A 16,439-nucleotide genomic window follows, 5' to 3' on the forward strand; every position below is an offset into this window, starting at 1 on the left:
ATTTATAGGTGTTTGATTTGCCACTGAGAAACCAAGATTCTTGACAATAAACTTGTACTTGAAATTGCTTAAACTCTCTTAGGTATTTGAACACTATGGGATCCTTACATGATAGCTTGAATCACTGTCAACACAGTAAGTAAATATCCAGATACAGCTTCTTCTTCTTCTTCTTTTTTTTTTTTTGAGACGGAGTTTCGCTCTCGTTACCTAGGCTAGGGTGCAATGGCGCGATCTCGGCTCACCGCAACCTCTGCCTCCCAGGTTCAAGCAATTCTCCTGCCTCAGCCTCCCGAGTAACTGGGACTACAGGCGCGCGCCACCATGCCCAGCTAATTTTTGTATTTTTAGTAGAGACGGAGTTTCACCATGTTGACCAGGATGATCTCGATCTGTTGACCTTGTGATCCACCCGCCTTGGCCTCCCAAAGTGCTGGGATTATAGGCTTGAGCCACCGTGCCCGGCCCTCAGATACAGCTTCTAAGTGTTTCCATGTGTTCTGTTGGTCATTTCTATGACATTAACCCACCACACAGCATTGCTGTCAATGCTGAATATATCCCATAGAAACACAGAGCTTTAAAATTGTATCCTAGGATGTCTCTGTGATTATTTTATCTTCATAAAACTAAATGTCTCCTGTTGCATGTTGGTTTACTTTCTGGTAAATGTTTAGATTTGTCACAACTTAAGGTAAGACAAAGAAGTTATTGGGTCTCTGGAGTAGTTTGATCTTATCTATTAGTATTTATAAAATTGAATATTTTAATTGCAGATACAGGGTATCAGGCTATACATTATAATCTTTCTTCATTTAATCTTATATTGCTAAAATTAATCATCTCTATTGTTGCATGTAGCTAACATTCATTCATTGATTTCATGTTAGCCGCTTTGTAGTATGAATATGCCACAGCTCATTCATTCATCTTCTTAGGCTCTAATGGGAGACCTAGCGTTGTTTATAATGTAAATTTGATTTTGTATTATGCTAGTTCTTGGGCCACAATTATTAAAAATTATTTTACTGCAGAGGAGATTTCTGATTCCACACCATACATTTAATGGAGAATCCATAACTTTGAGCTGTCATTTTCATTTTCCAAATGCTTCCACACATAATGATTGTTCACCCTTTTATATTGTACTACCCAATCCTTCTAATTCCTCATGCATTTTATAGTGTTAACTGCTAGCAGAATTATGTTCCCCAGCATGGAATACCTTTGCTAGGCTTTATGCCACCACTGCCTCTAAAAGCTTAAATATCTGTTCCCCAGCATGGAATACCTTTGCTAGGCTTTATGCCACCACTGCCTCTAAAAGCTTAAATATCTAACTGCGTTTAGCAGATATCTATTCATTCACCCTTACCAGGGCGAATGTTGCAAGAAAATAGATGCTTACTTTTAATTTAGATGGACCTAATTTGCTTCTAAATATTTCTTCATAGATTTATTATACTTGCATAAAGATTTATCACAATATAATACATAATCTTGGAAGTTTTTTCCCTTTGTTTATATACATGTTTCTTCTGAAAGAAGAAATACATCTGATTTGCAAAGCTTAGGGCACATGCCTGCCATCCTAACTGCATATTAGCCTAGAAAATTGCTTTGGACAGTTTGGACTAGTATAACTATATAATATTTGTTGATTTAAGCAACAAACATTTATTTCTTACAATTCTGAAGGCTGGGAAATCCAAAATCAAGGTTCCACCTGATTCAGTGTCTGGTGAGGACCCTCTTCTTGGTTTGCAGCCTGCTGCCCGCTTGCTACATCCTCACATACTGGAGGGAGGGAGAGAATTCTGATGCCAGCTGTGAAAATGTGGAATCTCTGGAAAACAAACACTAAGTGTTAGAAGTTCAAGAGGTTCTTGACAATAATGCCCATAACAATAAACAAAGGGGACAGGGACAGATGAATGCAGGAAGAGTTCTCAGACCAAGATGTGGGTCTAGCATGGGCAAAAGGAGAGAAGAAGAAAGTAGGATTCAGTAGAAAAAGCCTGAGGTTTTGACACAGCTCCGAGACTCCGAGAAAGTCTTGTGCAGCCCAATGGGAAGCTTTGGTGTAAAGATTGCCTGTGGATGAGACCCTAGTTAAGTGGAAATGGCCGGGCTTTAGCATATACCCACCCTGCTCACCAGGAAAAAAAAAACCTTAGTTTGAACACTGTAGAAGATGGTGAAAGAGCCGTAGAGGCTGTCAGCTGACAGCATTTCTTGCAACTGGAAACAAGTTCTTCCTTGAAGGAAGAGCTGAGCAGCGCACCTCCATGTCCACAGAAATTGTACAATACACATTTAATGATATTTCAATATAGATAAAGATTATTGAAACAAATTCATTTACTTAAATGAAAAATATAGAACACTACACTCAACAAAAGATATATTATTTTATTTATTTATTAAAAGAAATGGATTGTATATATTTGATGTTGACAACGTGATGCTATGAAATACATGTGGATAGTAAAATGGTTGTTCCAGTGAAGCGAATTAGCATCTATCATCTCACATAGTTACATGTTTATTTTTTTTTAAAAGAGCAGCTAAACTTTATTCATTTAACAAAAATCCCTAATATAATACAACTGGATTCACTAGAGTCCTCCTGTTGTATATTAGCCCTCTAGACTTATTCATAGGACCTATCTGCTACTTTGTATCTTTGTGAATTTCCCTATTTCTTTTCTCCTCACCCACCCCTGGCAACCAATTTTTTATTTTCTCTGCATGTTTGACCTTTTCTTTTCTTTTTTTTAATGTCCACATATGATTGAGATATCAACGATATTTTTCTTTCTGTGTCCGGCTTATTTCACTGAGCATGACATCCTCCAGGGTCATCCAAGCTGTGGCAAATGGCAGGATCTGCTTTTTCAAGGCTAAGTAATATTATACACGCACACACACACACACACACGCACACACACACACACACACACACACGATTCTTTATCCATGAATCTATTGACAAACACAGGTTATTTCCTTATCTTCGCTATTGTGAATAGTACTTCACTGAACGTGAGAGTCCAGATTTCTTTGTGAAGTAGTAATTGTACCTCCTTTGGGTTTATATCCAGGAGAGCAGTTGCTGGGTCAGATGGTAGCTCTATGTTTAATTTCTTTAGAAGCCTCCATGCTGTTTTCCATAATGACTGCACAGATCTGCATTCCCACCGACAGTGGGCTAGGGTTCCCTTTCCTCCACGCCCTCGCCGACATTTGTTGTCTCTTGTCTCTTTGATAGCAGCCATCCTAACAGGTATGAGGTGATACTCATGGTGCTTTTAATGTGCGTTTTCCTGATGACTGATGTTGTCGAGCACGTTTTCATAGGCATATTGGCCCTTTCTATGTCTTCTTCGAAGAAATGTCTGTTCACATCCTTTACCCATTTTTCGTGAGACTGAAGTGCTGCCAGCTGTGCTCAGGATGTTAAGTCCCTTTGCCCATTTTAAAATCAGCTTATTTGTTGTTCTGCTATTGAGTTATAAGAGTTCTTTATAAATTTTGAATATTAACTCCCTTTTCCCAGTTCATCAGTTGCCTTTTTATTTTGTTGATTGTTTTCTTTGCTGTGCAGAAGCTTTTTAGTTTGGTGTGGTCCCATTTATTTATTTTTGCTTTTTTATCCTGGGTATTTGGCATGATATCCAAAAAATTATTGCCAAGGCCAATGACAAGGAGCTTTCCCCCTGTTTTCTTATAGAATTTTGTGTTTAGGCCTTATATTTAGGTGTTTTATCCATTTTGAATTGATTTTTATGTATAGTATGAGTCTAATTTCATTCTTTTGCATGTGGAAATCCAATTTTCCAAGCTTCATTTATTAGAGATTATCCTTTTCCCCACTGTGTCCTCTTGGTGCCCTTGTCAAAAATTAGTTGGCAGTGTATGTTTGATTTATTTCTGGGTTCTTTATTCTGTTTCATTTGTCTATCTTTCTGTTTCTGTGCAGGAATGGTTATACTGTTCTCAGAACAGTGTGTCTTAATTATTTTAGCCTTATAATTTCAAAGCAGGAGTTGTGATGCCTCCAACTTTGTTTTTCTTTCTCATTATTGCTCTGGCTATTTGGGGTGTGTGTGTGTCTGTGTGTGTGTGTGTGATTCTATATGAATTTTAAGATTACTTTTTCTAATTCTGTGAACAATGTCCCTTTGGAGTTTTGATAAGGATTGTACTGAATCTGTACATTGCTTTGGATGGTATGGACATTTTAACGGTATTCTTCCAATTCATGAACATTGGATATTTTTCCATTTATTTATGTTGCCTTTAATTACTTTCAACATTTTATTGTTTTCAGTGTAAAAATCTTTTATCTCCTTGTCAAATTTATTCCTAAGTATTTTATTTTTTTAATGCTATCATAAATGAGATTCTTTTATTGACTTGTTTTTCAGTCGGGTCATTATTTTTGTATGGAAATGCTACTGATCTTTATATGTTGATTAATATATTATTTTAAATACCCTTGGTGGGCCTAATGCAAGCCTTTAAAATTTTATAAGGATTGAAATGACACAGAATATATTCTGTGAGCCCAGCATAATGAAAATAAAATCAGTATCAGAAATAAAATGGAAAACCTCCAGATGTTACTAAATGAAAAAAACACTCATCCAAAGCCATAGCTTAAAGAAATTACATTTAGCTAAAATGAATGATATTGAAAATACGATACATGAAAATTTGTTACACAAATTTAGCTGTTACACAGCAGCTAAACTGTGCCCAAAGTCTAATTCATAGTTCTACTTGCATATTTTAGAATAAAGATGTTTTGATATTTGATATTAAAGCTTTTTTCTCAATAATTTAGTGGAAAGCAGCAAATTAAAATATTGGAAGGTTATAAAAAGATAGAATTAGAACACACACACACAACAAACAGACAACTACAACAAAGCCAAAATAGGCCTTTAGAGAGGATTGACAAAATTATTGGTCTAAATCAAGTATTGTTCAATAAAAGGAAGAGAAAACAGAAAATGCTAATACCAGGAATAAATATAGGATAATATTACATTTAAGTATATGGACATCAAGAATATATTAAGGATGTAGTATGAACAGTGTTTTTAAAATGGATTTGACAGTTTAGGAACTGACAGAATAAGAAGTTAAGACCTTGATTTTTTTTACTTCTCATCTTTCTTTTCTCGAACTGGAAACCATACTAAGTGAGTAAATCTACTGTTTGTTTCCTGAATCATCTGTGAAGCTCAGATAAGCATTCAAGGAGCAGTTAAGTAAGTGGGAACTTAAAAAAAAAGTAGTAAAAATCTCACACTGATTTGAGATAGAGGCAGAGCTGTTTACTGGAGGCCAAAGTGGGAGTTGTTAAGAGGAAAGGACGTGGTTTGTTAGAGGCAATCCCAGGCTCTCAAACTGGCAACAAGTGGATTTCTAGTGTATCCTGTAATACACTGGGCTACAGCTGAAATGCTAGTGTAGTTCCTTTCAGTAAATAGAGTGCATCTCATTCCTTTTATCAATTGCAGAAGCTTTCATTATATGGATCTGCCAAAATTTATTTTAAAAGCCAAACACTGATGACCATTTGAGGTTGTTCAAATCGTCGCTATAACTCAAAATTCTGCAGCAAAGGTTAGAGCGTGTCGCAGTTTTTGCAGGTGTCTCCTGGAACACCATCACAAGCTGATGGAGCAGGAAGCTTGGCCTCTGGGTATGCCTCCGCGTAGTCTCCTTCCGTCAGCACATCAGAATAAGGGGTCTTCCCAGGTCCAAGGATAAAGTGTTACTTGTCAGTTTGCCGCAACAGCATGATAGTCATCTTACTGATGTCAAAAAATAAGAATCATTGACAGCGAGTACAATTTTTGGCAGAAGATTTGACCTTTCCAAGAGAGCTAAAGTTCAGTACAGTGACTTATGCTAATGAGCAAAGCACCCTTCATGTAGTCGTGGCCGAGTGGTTAAGGCGATGGACTAGAAATCCATTGGGGTTTCCCCGCGCAGGTTCGAATCCTGCCGACTACGGTTCCCTTCTTGTTTGAAAGGGAGTCTCCTGACACCTTGCCAGCTTGAGAGCCTGGTATTGTCTCTCAGGAAGAAGCTTGCTTGTTCTAACCTATAGGCTCTTCCTCTTTATGGACCCACTAACAATACTGCATGTCTCTGAAACAATGAGGAAAAGTCATACCAAAAACAAACAAACAAAAACTTCTGTCCCAGTCCCACTGATGTTTTCCTTTGTCCTCAGAAGAGCCCAGTTTGATGTTTTCCTCTTTCCTGCAACAGATGCCCCTTTTTGAAGACAGCTTTCCTTACAGGGAAATAATTGCCAGAATGTCTGTGTCTCACAGAATTGTCCCCTTATTAGGGATCTTTTCCAGTCAAGCAATGCCCTGCTTTAATGTAGAAAAGGAAACTTCAGGAAATCCATGATCAAATACAAGTGAAACAACCCACAGGCATGGTCACCAAGATGAGAATCTAGAGTGGGCATTTGTAAGCAAACCACTACCCAGTTAAAGATACCGAGCAAAGCATTCTTTTAAATAACCCAATAAAAACAAATGGACGACGTCAAGTGGAGTGGCTTGTCCTGGGGTCCAGGGCAGTGGTGAAGCAAGGGCGATTAGAAACGAGGCGAAGTTGTGATTATGTTCTGAGTACAGGAAGAGCCCCAGCTCAGATGTAGAATCGCACTGTGATGAACAACTATGGGTTAACGTATTGACCAAAAGAATGTTAACCACAGTTGAGTACCTCCCTAGGAATTCCTAGAAGTCATGCATCACTGCCTTGGCAGCTTAAGTGGAGCTTGTCCTCACCTCTCTTCTGCAAATCTTCAAAGAATTGTTGTGATTTATTTTACCTCATCCAAGAATGATTCTAATATATTTTTATAAACAGAGTGCTGGCCGTGTTCATTGATCAGATACCAGATCTCTTCTTTTTTTATGTGTCTCTTTAGAGCATTGTGTTTCGGAATTAGTGGGGCAGTGACAGTAAACTGCTGCAAATCCTCTGTTGAGCAGTGCAGGCAGGAAGAAGAAGACTTGTCTCAGTGTACTGTGATTCAGGTTTCTAGAGGAGGAGTCTGATCAGTTCTCCTACCCTCTCCCACATCCAGCATGCCGGCTGTTTTGATTCGGAGAAACAGTCTAATAGAATTCTGGAATGTGACAGCTAATGAAATGCTAAAGCCCTTTGTGGAAACAATTCCTAATACTAGAGTTAAGTGTTCCATCTGACATATACACACAAAAATTAAAAATATAAATTTGTTCAAAAAGATATCTTAGATGGGCGGGGAAGCAGTGGCTCATGCCTGTAATCCCAGCACTTTGAGAGGCTGAGACGGGCGAATCACCTGTGGTCAGGAGTTTGAGACCAGCCTGACCAACATGGTGAAAGGCTGTTTCTACTAAAAACACAAAAATTAGCTGGGGCGTGGTGGTGTGCACCTGTAATCTCAGCTACGCAGGAGGCTGAGGCAGGAGAATCACTTGAACCCCAGATGCGGAGGATGCAGTAAGCTGAGATTGTGCCACTGCCCCAGCCTGGGCAGCAGAGTGAGACTCCGTCTGAACAACTACAACAAGAGTTCTTAGAGAGGAGTGTTGTAGCATAAATAGGTGCTTTTTTTCTGGACAAGCCCATGCAGACTCAAGTTCAGGTTCTGGGGCTCAGGAAGAGATCTTGAGCAAGGATTGATCATTCACAGAATTTTGCTTTGTAGAACAGCATGTGATCTACTTTCTGAATAATACCATCAAATTCTAGAACTGTTTGTTTTTTCTCTTGCTACTACTAAGGAAGAGAAAAGGTGTCTTATAGACAAGAAAGTAACATCAAAAACAAGACCCACTGATGGACAATGTCACAAAACCCACCGAAGTCAGCAGCAGAGAAATAAGAAAACACCGTATGGTAAGTATAGTAAATAATACTGTAGTGTATATCTCTTTTAAAAAAATGTTCTTCATTGAAATAGAGATGAGGTCTCCCTGTGTTGCCCAGGGAGTTCTACTATCTGTGGCTGCTAGGTAAAAACCTATGCTGGCCGGGCGCAGTGGCTCACGCCTGTAATCCCAGTACTTTGGGAGGCTGAGGCAGGTGGATCACCAGAGGTCAGGAATTAGAGACCAACCTGGCCAACATGGTGAAACACCATTTCTGCTAAAAATACAAAAAATTAGCCTGTAATCCCAGCTACTCGGGAAGCTGAGGCAGGAGAATCACTTGAATCTGGGAGGCAAAGGTTGCAGTGAGCTAAGATCATGCCATTGGACTCCAGCCTGGGCAACAAGGTGAAATTCTGTCTCAAAAAAAAAAAAAAAAAAAGGTGGCCAATATTAAATTTTCATGGTAGGCCAGGTGTTGTGCTTAGTGCTATAGCAACAAAGGTAAACAAAACACAAGCACAGTTGCTGATCTCACGGTGATTAATGTCTATTAGGAGGAATATTCTACAGACGTAAACAAGCCTACACAGGGAGCGTTTACGGAAACTGCTTGTGGCCAGCAGCGTGATTGCACAAAGAGGGTGGAATACACAAATAAAAACAAGAACTGCAGCTTCCAGGTGGATAAGCCTTGGTAAGGTTAATTAGGGAAAAGTGTGTGTCTGCCATTTCCCAGGTACAAGATTTATGCACAGTACGAGAAGAGCCTGTGTGCCTGATCACTGAAGGAGATGATGAATTCAGGAGGGCAACGACATGCAAGAAAAGGGGAAGATGAAGTTTGGCAAGGAGATCAGCAGCGTGGGAGCCTGGACAGCGATGTGCTTTAGGTCTGCATGTGCCTGCATTGGTCTGTGAATATCAGAAATATACCTGGACCATGGCACTGAGCACAGCAATTTCTGGTAATGCTTTTCACCTTGGTATAGTAGTGAGTGTAGCTTTGCCACTGGGGAACAGATGCTTGGCCTCTGTCAGAGAATTTTGTAACAATTGGAGACACCTGTCTCTCATATGTATGGATTTTATACATAACCCAAAACAACAAAAAGCACTTGGCAATTCTCTCTTCCACTTCATGGCCCTGAAGTTATTAGAAAAGAGATTACTTTATTTTTTATTTTTTTATTTTTTTGAGACAGAGTCTCTTTCTTTCGCCCAGGCTGGAGTCCAGTGGTGTGATCTCGGCTCACTGCAACCTCCACCTCCTGGGTTCAAGCAATTCTCCTGCCTCAGCCTCCCAAGTAGCTGGGATTACAGGTGCACACAACCACGCCTGGCTAATTTTTGTATTTTTAGTAGAGATGGGGTTTCACCATATTGGCCAGGCTGGTCTCAAACTCCTGACCTCAAGTGATCCACCTTCCTCGGTCTCGCAAAGTGCTGGGATTACAGGCATTAGCCACTGCTCCTCACCAGGAAAGAGATTTTTAAATTCTTAAAGATTCCAAGGCACAGCCAGATAAGGTAGTATATGTCTCTATAGTTCCAGCATCTTGGAAGGCTGAGGCAAGAAGATCACTTGAGTCCAGGAGTTGGCAGCCAGACTGGGCAAAATAGAGAGATCCTTGTCTCTTTAAAAAGAAAAATAAAAAGTTCAAGCTTTATAGAAAAAAGGTGTGAACTCTCTTACTTTACACGCCCCTGATACAAAACAATTGGAGAAGCCATTATCAAGGGGTTCAGCAAAACTGTGGAAGACCATGGGGGCTGAGCAGGGAATCACCTGCCATTTGAATTCCCTTCCAGGTCAAATAATCTAATTTAACTAAAAAGTTCAAAATCACCAAACATCACCTTAAGCATGAAGCTGCTTTAAAAACATTACCTTTGAGGTTGGATGCAGTGGCTCATGCCTGTAATCTCAGCATTTTCATTAGGCTGAGGCAGGCAGATCACATGAGGTCGGGAGTTCAAGACCAGCCTGGCTAACATGCCGAAACCCCTTCTCTACTAAAAATACAAGAACTGGCAGGGTGTGGTGGCACGTGTGTATAATCTCAGTTACTTGGGAGGCTGAGGCAGGAGAATCACTTGAACCAAGGAGGGTGGAGTTTGCACTTCAGCCTGGGTGACAGAACAAGACTCTGTCTCAAAAAAAAAAAAAATTACTTTTGAATTGTGGCCATATGATTCATTAATCTCAATCTTGTAAATTATGAGGTTAAAAAGGCACACACACCCAAAGCTAAGATCCTAGTCAAACCAGTTCTTTGAGTTTCTTTCTCTTGTGAGAGAGCTCATGGGTGTTGGTTCCTCACAATACCCTTTGCGACATTAGAATGAGACATATGCAGGTCCAGCAGAAGGGAATAAGGTCCGTTGGTTAAGGGATGATGAAGACCTCTACATAGAATTTGTTTCAACCCTTAATGGGTGACCTCCACTGAGAAGAAGCCCTAAATTTGGGATAATTTTCCTTTCTTGTTGAGAAAAGAAGCAAAAGGGAGATAGAAGCAAATTAATGCTCTTTGTCTTAACACTGTGTGAGTATTCTGAATTCTGTGTAATTTAAGCCCAGATGTTTTCACTGAGTGTTACCTTGTTTATTGTGCCACGTGAAAGTGACACTTGCCATTGCCAATTTATAAATATTTCATAAGCAGCATTTTATTTAGAATTTCTTGTGGCTTTGGAAAACAAAAAGATACGGGGAAAAAATAAGCTCCTAAACTGTATGAGGTAAAATTTAGGGACTCCTAAAGTATATGAGGTAAAATTTTAAAAAGAGGAAGAAAAGAAAACTTCAATCACACTTAGAAATTTTAACACAATATATTTCCCTCAGAAATTAATTAAAAAGCAGAAGAGGAAAGGAAAACAGTGAAGATGTAAACATTTGAAACTATTCCTGAATTTTACCTAACCTACATGTGAAGAACACTACACACTTCAACTTTTTAATTTTTTTAACTCTGTTGCCCAGGCTGGAGTGTAGTGGCAGGATCACTGCTCACTGCAGCCTCGACCTCCCCAGGCTCAGTGCTCATCCCACCTCAACCTCTGGAGTAGCTGGGACCACAGGTGCCTGACACCACACCCACCTAACTTTTTCTGTATAGATGGCTGTTCACTATGTTGCCCAGGCTGGTCGGGAACTCCTGGGCTCAAGTCATCTGCCTGCCTCAGCCTCCCAAAGTGCTGGAATTATAGGGATGAAGCACCACATCCAGTGGCATTTCAACTTCTGAAGACAAATTTCTTTTTGAAGTCTACATGGAACTTAAATAACAATGACCACAACAAAAGAACTTTTGCCTTACCTGTTTTAAAGTGTTTCCAAAATGCAAACAGTCTGAGAGATGAATACTAGGATCTAGCCACAGTACATTTTGCCAGATATCAGTTAGAAATCGAAAATTGTGTTATGTTTAGAAGTTAAAAATGTGCATATGGTTCCAAGAAAATATCTAAATGGTAATTAAAAATTATATTGAAAATAATGACATTGAAAATAACACTTATGAAAAATGTTTCATGCAGTCCAAAATGCGTTTGGATGCTTAAACTGTTAAATACAGATGTAAAAATAAAACAAAAACTGAACATCAATAATCTGAGATCCTTTGGAATAAATTAGAAATTAGTGAATTTTACCCAAATAAGTCTTAGGGAAGGAAATAAAAAAGAAAAAGCCTGATTTAATGCAATAAAATAGAAACATAAGATGGAGATAACAAAGCCCAAATTTTGTTTGGAAAAAAACTAATAAAATTTCAAAATCCTTGGATAAACTGATTGAGTTTATCCAAGAAGGCACGAATACCTGATATCAGATATAGAAAAAGGAGAATGGCAGGTCTAACAAAAAAGAAGTTGCAGCAAGGCAAGAAGTGAGGATGAGCTCCACCGAGCTTCCAAGGCAGTGATAGAATTCCCCTAGGAATTCCTTAAGCAGTACTCAACTGTGGCTAGCATTCCATTGGCCAATGCGTTGTTTAAGCCCATAGCTGTTAACCACACAATGTGGTTCTTTCCGTGCTCTGAATATAGCCACAGCCTCACTTGGTTGTCAGTCCCTCTTGCCTCGCCATCATCCTGCACACTTGGACAAGCCACTCTGGCTTGACGTCGTCCATTCGTTTTTATACAATTTCAAGGAAAATTGCTTTACTTAATATATTCAATTGCTTAGTTGTTTGCTTAATAATGCCCAAGTTTTTCCCATCTTGGCAACCATGTCTGAGTCTTTGCTTTTAGTCGTATTTGACCCTGGATTTCCTGGAATTTCCTTTTCTGTATGAATGAGGACATTTACTTGACTGAAGCAGATCCCTAACAAGGGAACAATTCTGTGAGACACAAACACTCCTACCAACTTTTTTGTTTCTAGGAAAGCTGCCTTCAAAAGAGAGCATTGATTGCAGGAAACACGGTAGCATCACCTTGGCTCTTCTTGGGGGTAAAACACCAATAGGACTCTGGTTGAATTACTTTTTTTTTAAAAAAAAAAGAAGTACACATTTTCCTCGTTGTTTCAAGAAGGTGGCAAAGCATCTTTAGTGGGCATGTAAAGAGAAAAAGTCTGATCAGTTTGAAACAGCCAGGCTTCTTCCTGGGAGAGGATGTCAGGCTCTCCCATCTGATAAAATGTTACACCCACTTCGCAAAGCATCGTAGTCGGCAGGATTTGAACCTGCGCGGGGAAACCCCAATGGATTTCTAGTCCATCGCCTTAACCACTCGGCCACGACTACGTAAAGGATGCTTTGTGTAAGTCACTGTACTGAATTTAGCTCTCTTGGAAAGGTCAAATTTTCTGCCAGACATTGTATTTGCTGTCAATGTTTCTTATTCTTTGGCATTAGTTAGATGCTGCTGTTGCAAACTGACAACACTTATCCTCAGAACCGGGAGGACCCCTTAATCTGACGTTGTAACCGAAGGAGACTAAGCAGGACGCATTCCCAGAGATCAAGCTTCCTGCTCCTTCAGGGGATGGGGATGCAGGAGACACCCGCAACAACTGCGACGCGCTCTGACATTCAAAGCGAAATTTTGTGTGATAGCGACGGCTTGAACTACCTCAAATGGTCATCGATGTTTGACCTTTAAAATAAATTCTGGAAGAGCCATAGAATGGAAGCTTCTGCAACTGATAAAAGTAGTGAGGTGCACTTCTGTGATGCTGATATAAAATGTACTCCAGGATATACTTTTAGCAAAATAATGTTAGTCACTAACATGTATATAAGACCTCACATTTTGCAAAATACTCTCATTTGTATGTCTGGCCTCATTTAGTCTTCACATCACAAAGGAGGAAATTGAAGGGCTAAGTATGCAAACCTACACAGTACCCGAGATCAGTAACCTAGATATATATATTTGAGACCCTGGCTCTGTCGCCCATGCTGGAGTGCAGTGGTGCAATCTGGCTCACTGCAACCTCTGCCTCCCACAGTAACCTGGATATCTTAGATGATGTTCACTGCTCTTTGCTCGTGGACACTATTTGTGCCTTCAGCATTATTTCCAAGTGCCCTACAGAAGCAAAACCAACAAGATGGTTAAACGTTAAAAATGGTTAAACATGTTCGGTAAGCAGCCTATGTCAACAGTACGCCTTAAAAGGCCAAGGCAATTGTCATCCACTATTTGTCAGTAAGCCGGACTGTCATTTCTCCATGTACCAGGATGTTGCTTTTTAAGGAAGAGCACTCCATAAGCATGAAATATGCAGCTGGGGGGAACTGATGAGCTGAGCCTGGTGTTAACCGTTTTGTAGTATCTGAAGCAAGAATCAGCCTTATTAATTAAGCTAGATGTATCCTGACATTTACGTGTTTCTATCTTTTTACTCTTTTCTGTGCTGGACTCTCCCTGAGATTTTTGGAAATCTGTTTCTGAGTTCTTCCTTCCCCCCGGGCTCGGGTGGCTGAAGGCTTTGGGTCTTGGGAGTGGTCTCGTGTCCTTCACCAGAACTGACTGGAATCATATTTGCCTGAAGAGTCGGAGACTTCTCCAGAGTCATCTTTTCCAGTTAGGACAGAAGCGAGACCCCTCCTGACCTCGCGCGCCGCGCCAGTCTGGTTTCAGCAGTTCCGGTTCCTGATTTGGATTTTAACTGCACGTAAACGCAGGTGACCCCACTCTCGTACCTTCCCTTCATTCCCGTTCCTTCTCCCACTGGGGCATTTACAGGCGTTGCTTGGACTTAGCAATTCAATAATCCCTTTCTGCGGGTTCGTGAGAATCAGGTGCGCACGTGGTGTCCGCAGATATCAGCGGCTCGTGGGCCAGCTCCAGCGCCCAGGAACTTTGCGTCGCTCGTCTAGGAGTCCTGTGCTGAGTTGCAACACTGTGCACTATGCGCTGGTTCTTGATGTGCTCTGAATGAGCTCTTTCATTCGTGAGCAGAGGCCTGGACGAGACTGATGACCAACCGGGTCTCAGCGCTCTACGCATCCATTATAAGTTCACCACAGCCGTCAGTTTTTCCACGGGTAGGTAGTCGTGGCCGAGTGGTTAAGGCGATGGACTTGAAATCCATTGGGGTTTCCCCGCGCAGGTTCGAATCCTGCCGACTACGGTTTTAACCAAATCCGAATTCCTGCACTTCGGTTGCTCCTCTCCTATGCAATCCTCCCACTGCCTATTCACGTAATATCCTCTTTACTCAGTGAATGGAGACTACCTTCTGCTTCAGTTACTTCAAAACTGATAGAAATTCCTCTGATCACAGCCAGCAAGAAATCATTCTTACATCGCGTCCTGTCAGATTTCAGCCTCTCCTGCACTGAACAGCATCCTAACTACTGTCACTTCAGAAGTCAGGATTCACCAAAAGCTTTACCACTATCAGGTAATGTTCATTAACTACTTAGTATGTTCTAAGATCGGAGTTAAGAACCAACTGCATATTTTTATCTGCATTTTACAGATGAAAAAACTACCCAATGCTGCACAATGAAATGGTATTTTAACTGAGGACTTCCAGATGGGGTTGTGAACTCAAGTTTTATAAATTCCGCTGGGGGCACCCCCCAAATTATCAAGTTGTTAGCAGGTTCAGGGTTAGATTTGTTAGTATCCAAAAATGATAAATTGCAGGTCCTATTTTTCAAGTACTTACATCACCATCAAGGTCTTTACATGTCTTATAATTTGTAAATCCTCATAACATACTCATTATACAGACTGGAAGGTCCATAGGCGTGTGCATGTATATATATATCTCTCCAAGGTCTCACAGCGAGAGGGCGGTACATTGACTTGAACATCTCTTGATTTTGGCTCCAAGACCCCGGCACACCACAGGTGTCTCAGTCTTCTGCCTCTCCTGGGAATTAACGCCACCGCCACCTACCTCTATCATTCAGGGTTGGTTCACTGTTCTGACTTTATCCTCTCTGTGTTGGTGATGGGGCCACAAGGTGGTATGATTTAAGCCGCTGGATTTAGCCTGGGGTGGGATTTTGCTACCCATGTGGTGTTTGACGCTTGAGTTATCTTTGATGCAGGGAGTACCTCTCATTAGTCCACGGGAGTTTGCCTGTTTTTGAGCAGTGTGTTTCTTAACAGTTTATAAAAAGCTTGCCATCACTTTAGACAATTTCAGCAACTGAACACTGGAGCCTGATGGCAAAAAATACTTTTCCATCAACAGGATTTGCATGCACAGTACAAGACTGGTTTGAGGGAAAGATAAAAGACTATCTTGGCCCCAGAGATGGAAAGAAATTGTAGTTATGCTACATATATTAGAAGTGTAAGTGAGGTAAAAACAAAGACAAAAAAAAAAAAACTCTACAAAGCAAAAAATTACAAAATTTGCCTAAATTTTGCATTAGTAGTGATTAAAATCTTAGCTCTGCTGCATAAAGACCCAAGAGCAAATTCTTTTTATCAGCACTTCCTATTTCCCCCGTCATGTTCAGGGGACGAAAGTGTTTCTGTGGACTTCACAAATTATTGAAAGAAACAATCCCTTTTAGGACGGGCAGGATGGCTCACACCTGTAGTCCCAGGACTTTGGGAGGTGGAGGCGGAAGGAACCCCTGATCCCAGGAGTCTGAGACCTTCCTGGGTAAAACGGTGAAAACCCTGTCTCCACCAAAAAGAAAAATAATAAATAAATAAACAAACAAATAAGTAAATAAATAAAATTAGCCGGCTGTGGTGGCACGCACCTGTAGTGCCAGCTACCTGGGATCACCTGAGCCTGGGGAGGTCGAGGCTGTAGTGAGCTGTGATCACGGAAAGTGGATTCTATTCCACTTCCTCACCCAGAGGCAGGTTTATCAGGACTTGTAATGCTTCAGGGCCTTTTGACTGAGATCAAGTTTGTAATATGGGGACTTGCAGGAATTCATGGAAGATATCAGGCCCCACATTGATTTTGGTCATTTATGTAGAGAGCATATTCCCTGGGGTGAACAAAAGGTAAAAACACTATTGAGTAGGTTCCACCGAGACTTGAACTCGGATCACTGGATTCAGAGTCCAGAGTGCTAACCATTACACCATGGAACC

The 16,439-nt window shown here is 40.6% G+C and overlaps 4 non-coding genes across 4 annotated transcripts; 2 read left to right on the forward strand and 2 right to left on the reverse strand.

The window, feature by feature from the left end:
• Nucleotides 1-5,948: 5,948 nt before the first annotated feature.
• On the forward strand, nucleotides 5,949-6,030 carry TRNAS-AGA (transfer RNA serine (anticodon AGA)). The gene has a single exon. It is a non-coding gene; the product is annotated as a tRNA-Ser (tRNA).
• A 6,549-nt stretch (nucleotides 6,031-12,579) lies between these two features.
• TRNAS-AGA (transfer RNA serine (anticodon AGA)) lies at nucleotides 12,580-12,661 on the reverse strand. Its single transcript has one exon. It is a non-coding gene; the product is annotated as a tRNA-Ser (tRNA).
• Nucleotides 12,662-14,414: 1,753 nt separating this feature from the next.
• On the forward strand, nucleotides 14,415-14,496 carry TRNAS-UGA (transfer RNA serine (anticodon UGA)). Its single transcript has one exon. It is a non-coding gene; the product is annotated as a tRNA-Ser (tRNA).
• Nucleotides 14,497-16,367: 1,871 nt separating this feature from the next.
• TRNAQ-CUG (transfer RNA glutamine (anticodon CUG)) lies at nucleotides 16,368-16,439 on the reverse strand. The gene has a single exon. It is a non-coding gene; the product is annotated as a tRNA-Gln (tRNA).

Source organism: Aotus nancymaae, unplaced genomic scaffold (assembly GCF_030222135.1).
Source record: "Aotus nancymaae isolate 86718 unplaced genomic scaffold, 86718_ANA_hifiasm-v0.15.2.pri h1tg000051l, whole genome shotgun sequence".
NCBI lineage: Eukaryota > Metazoa > Chordata > Mammalia > Primates > Aotidae > Aotus > Aotus nancymaae.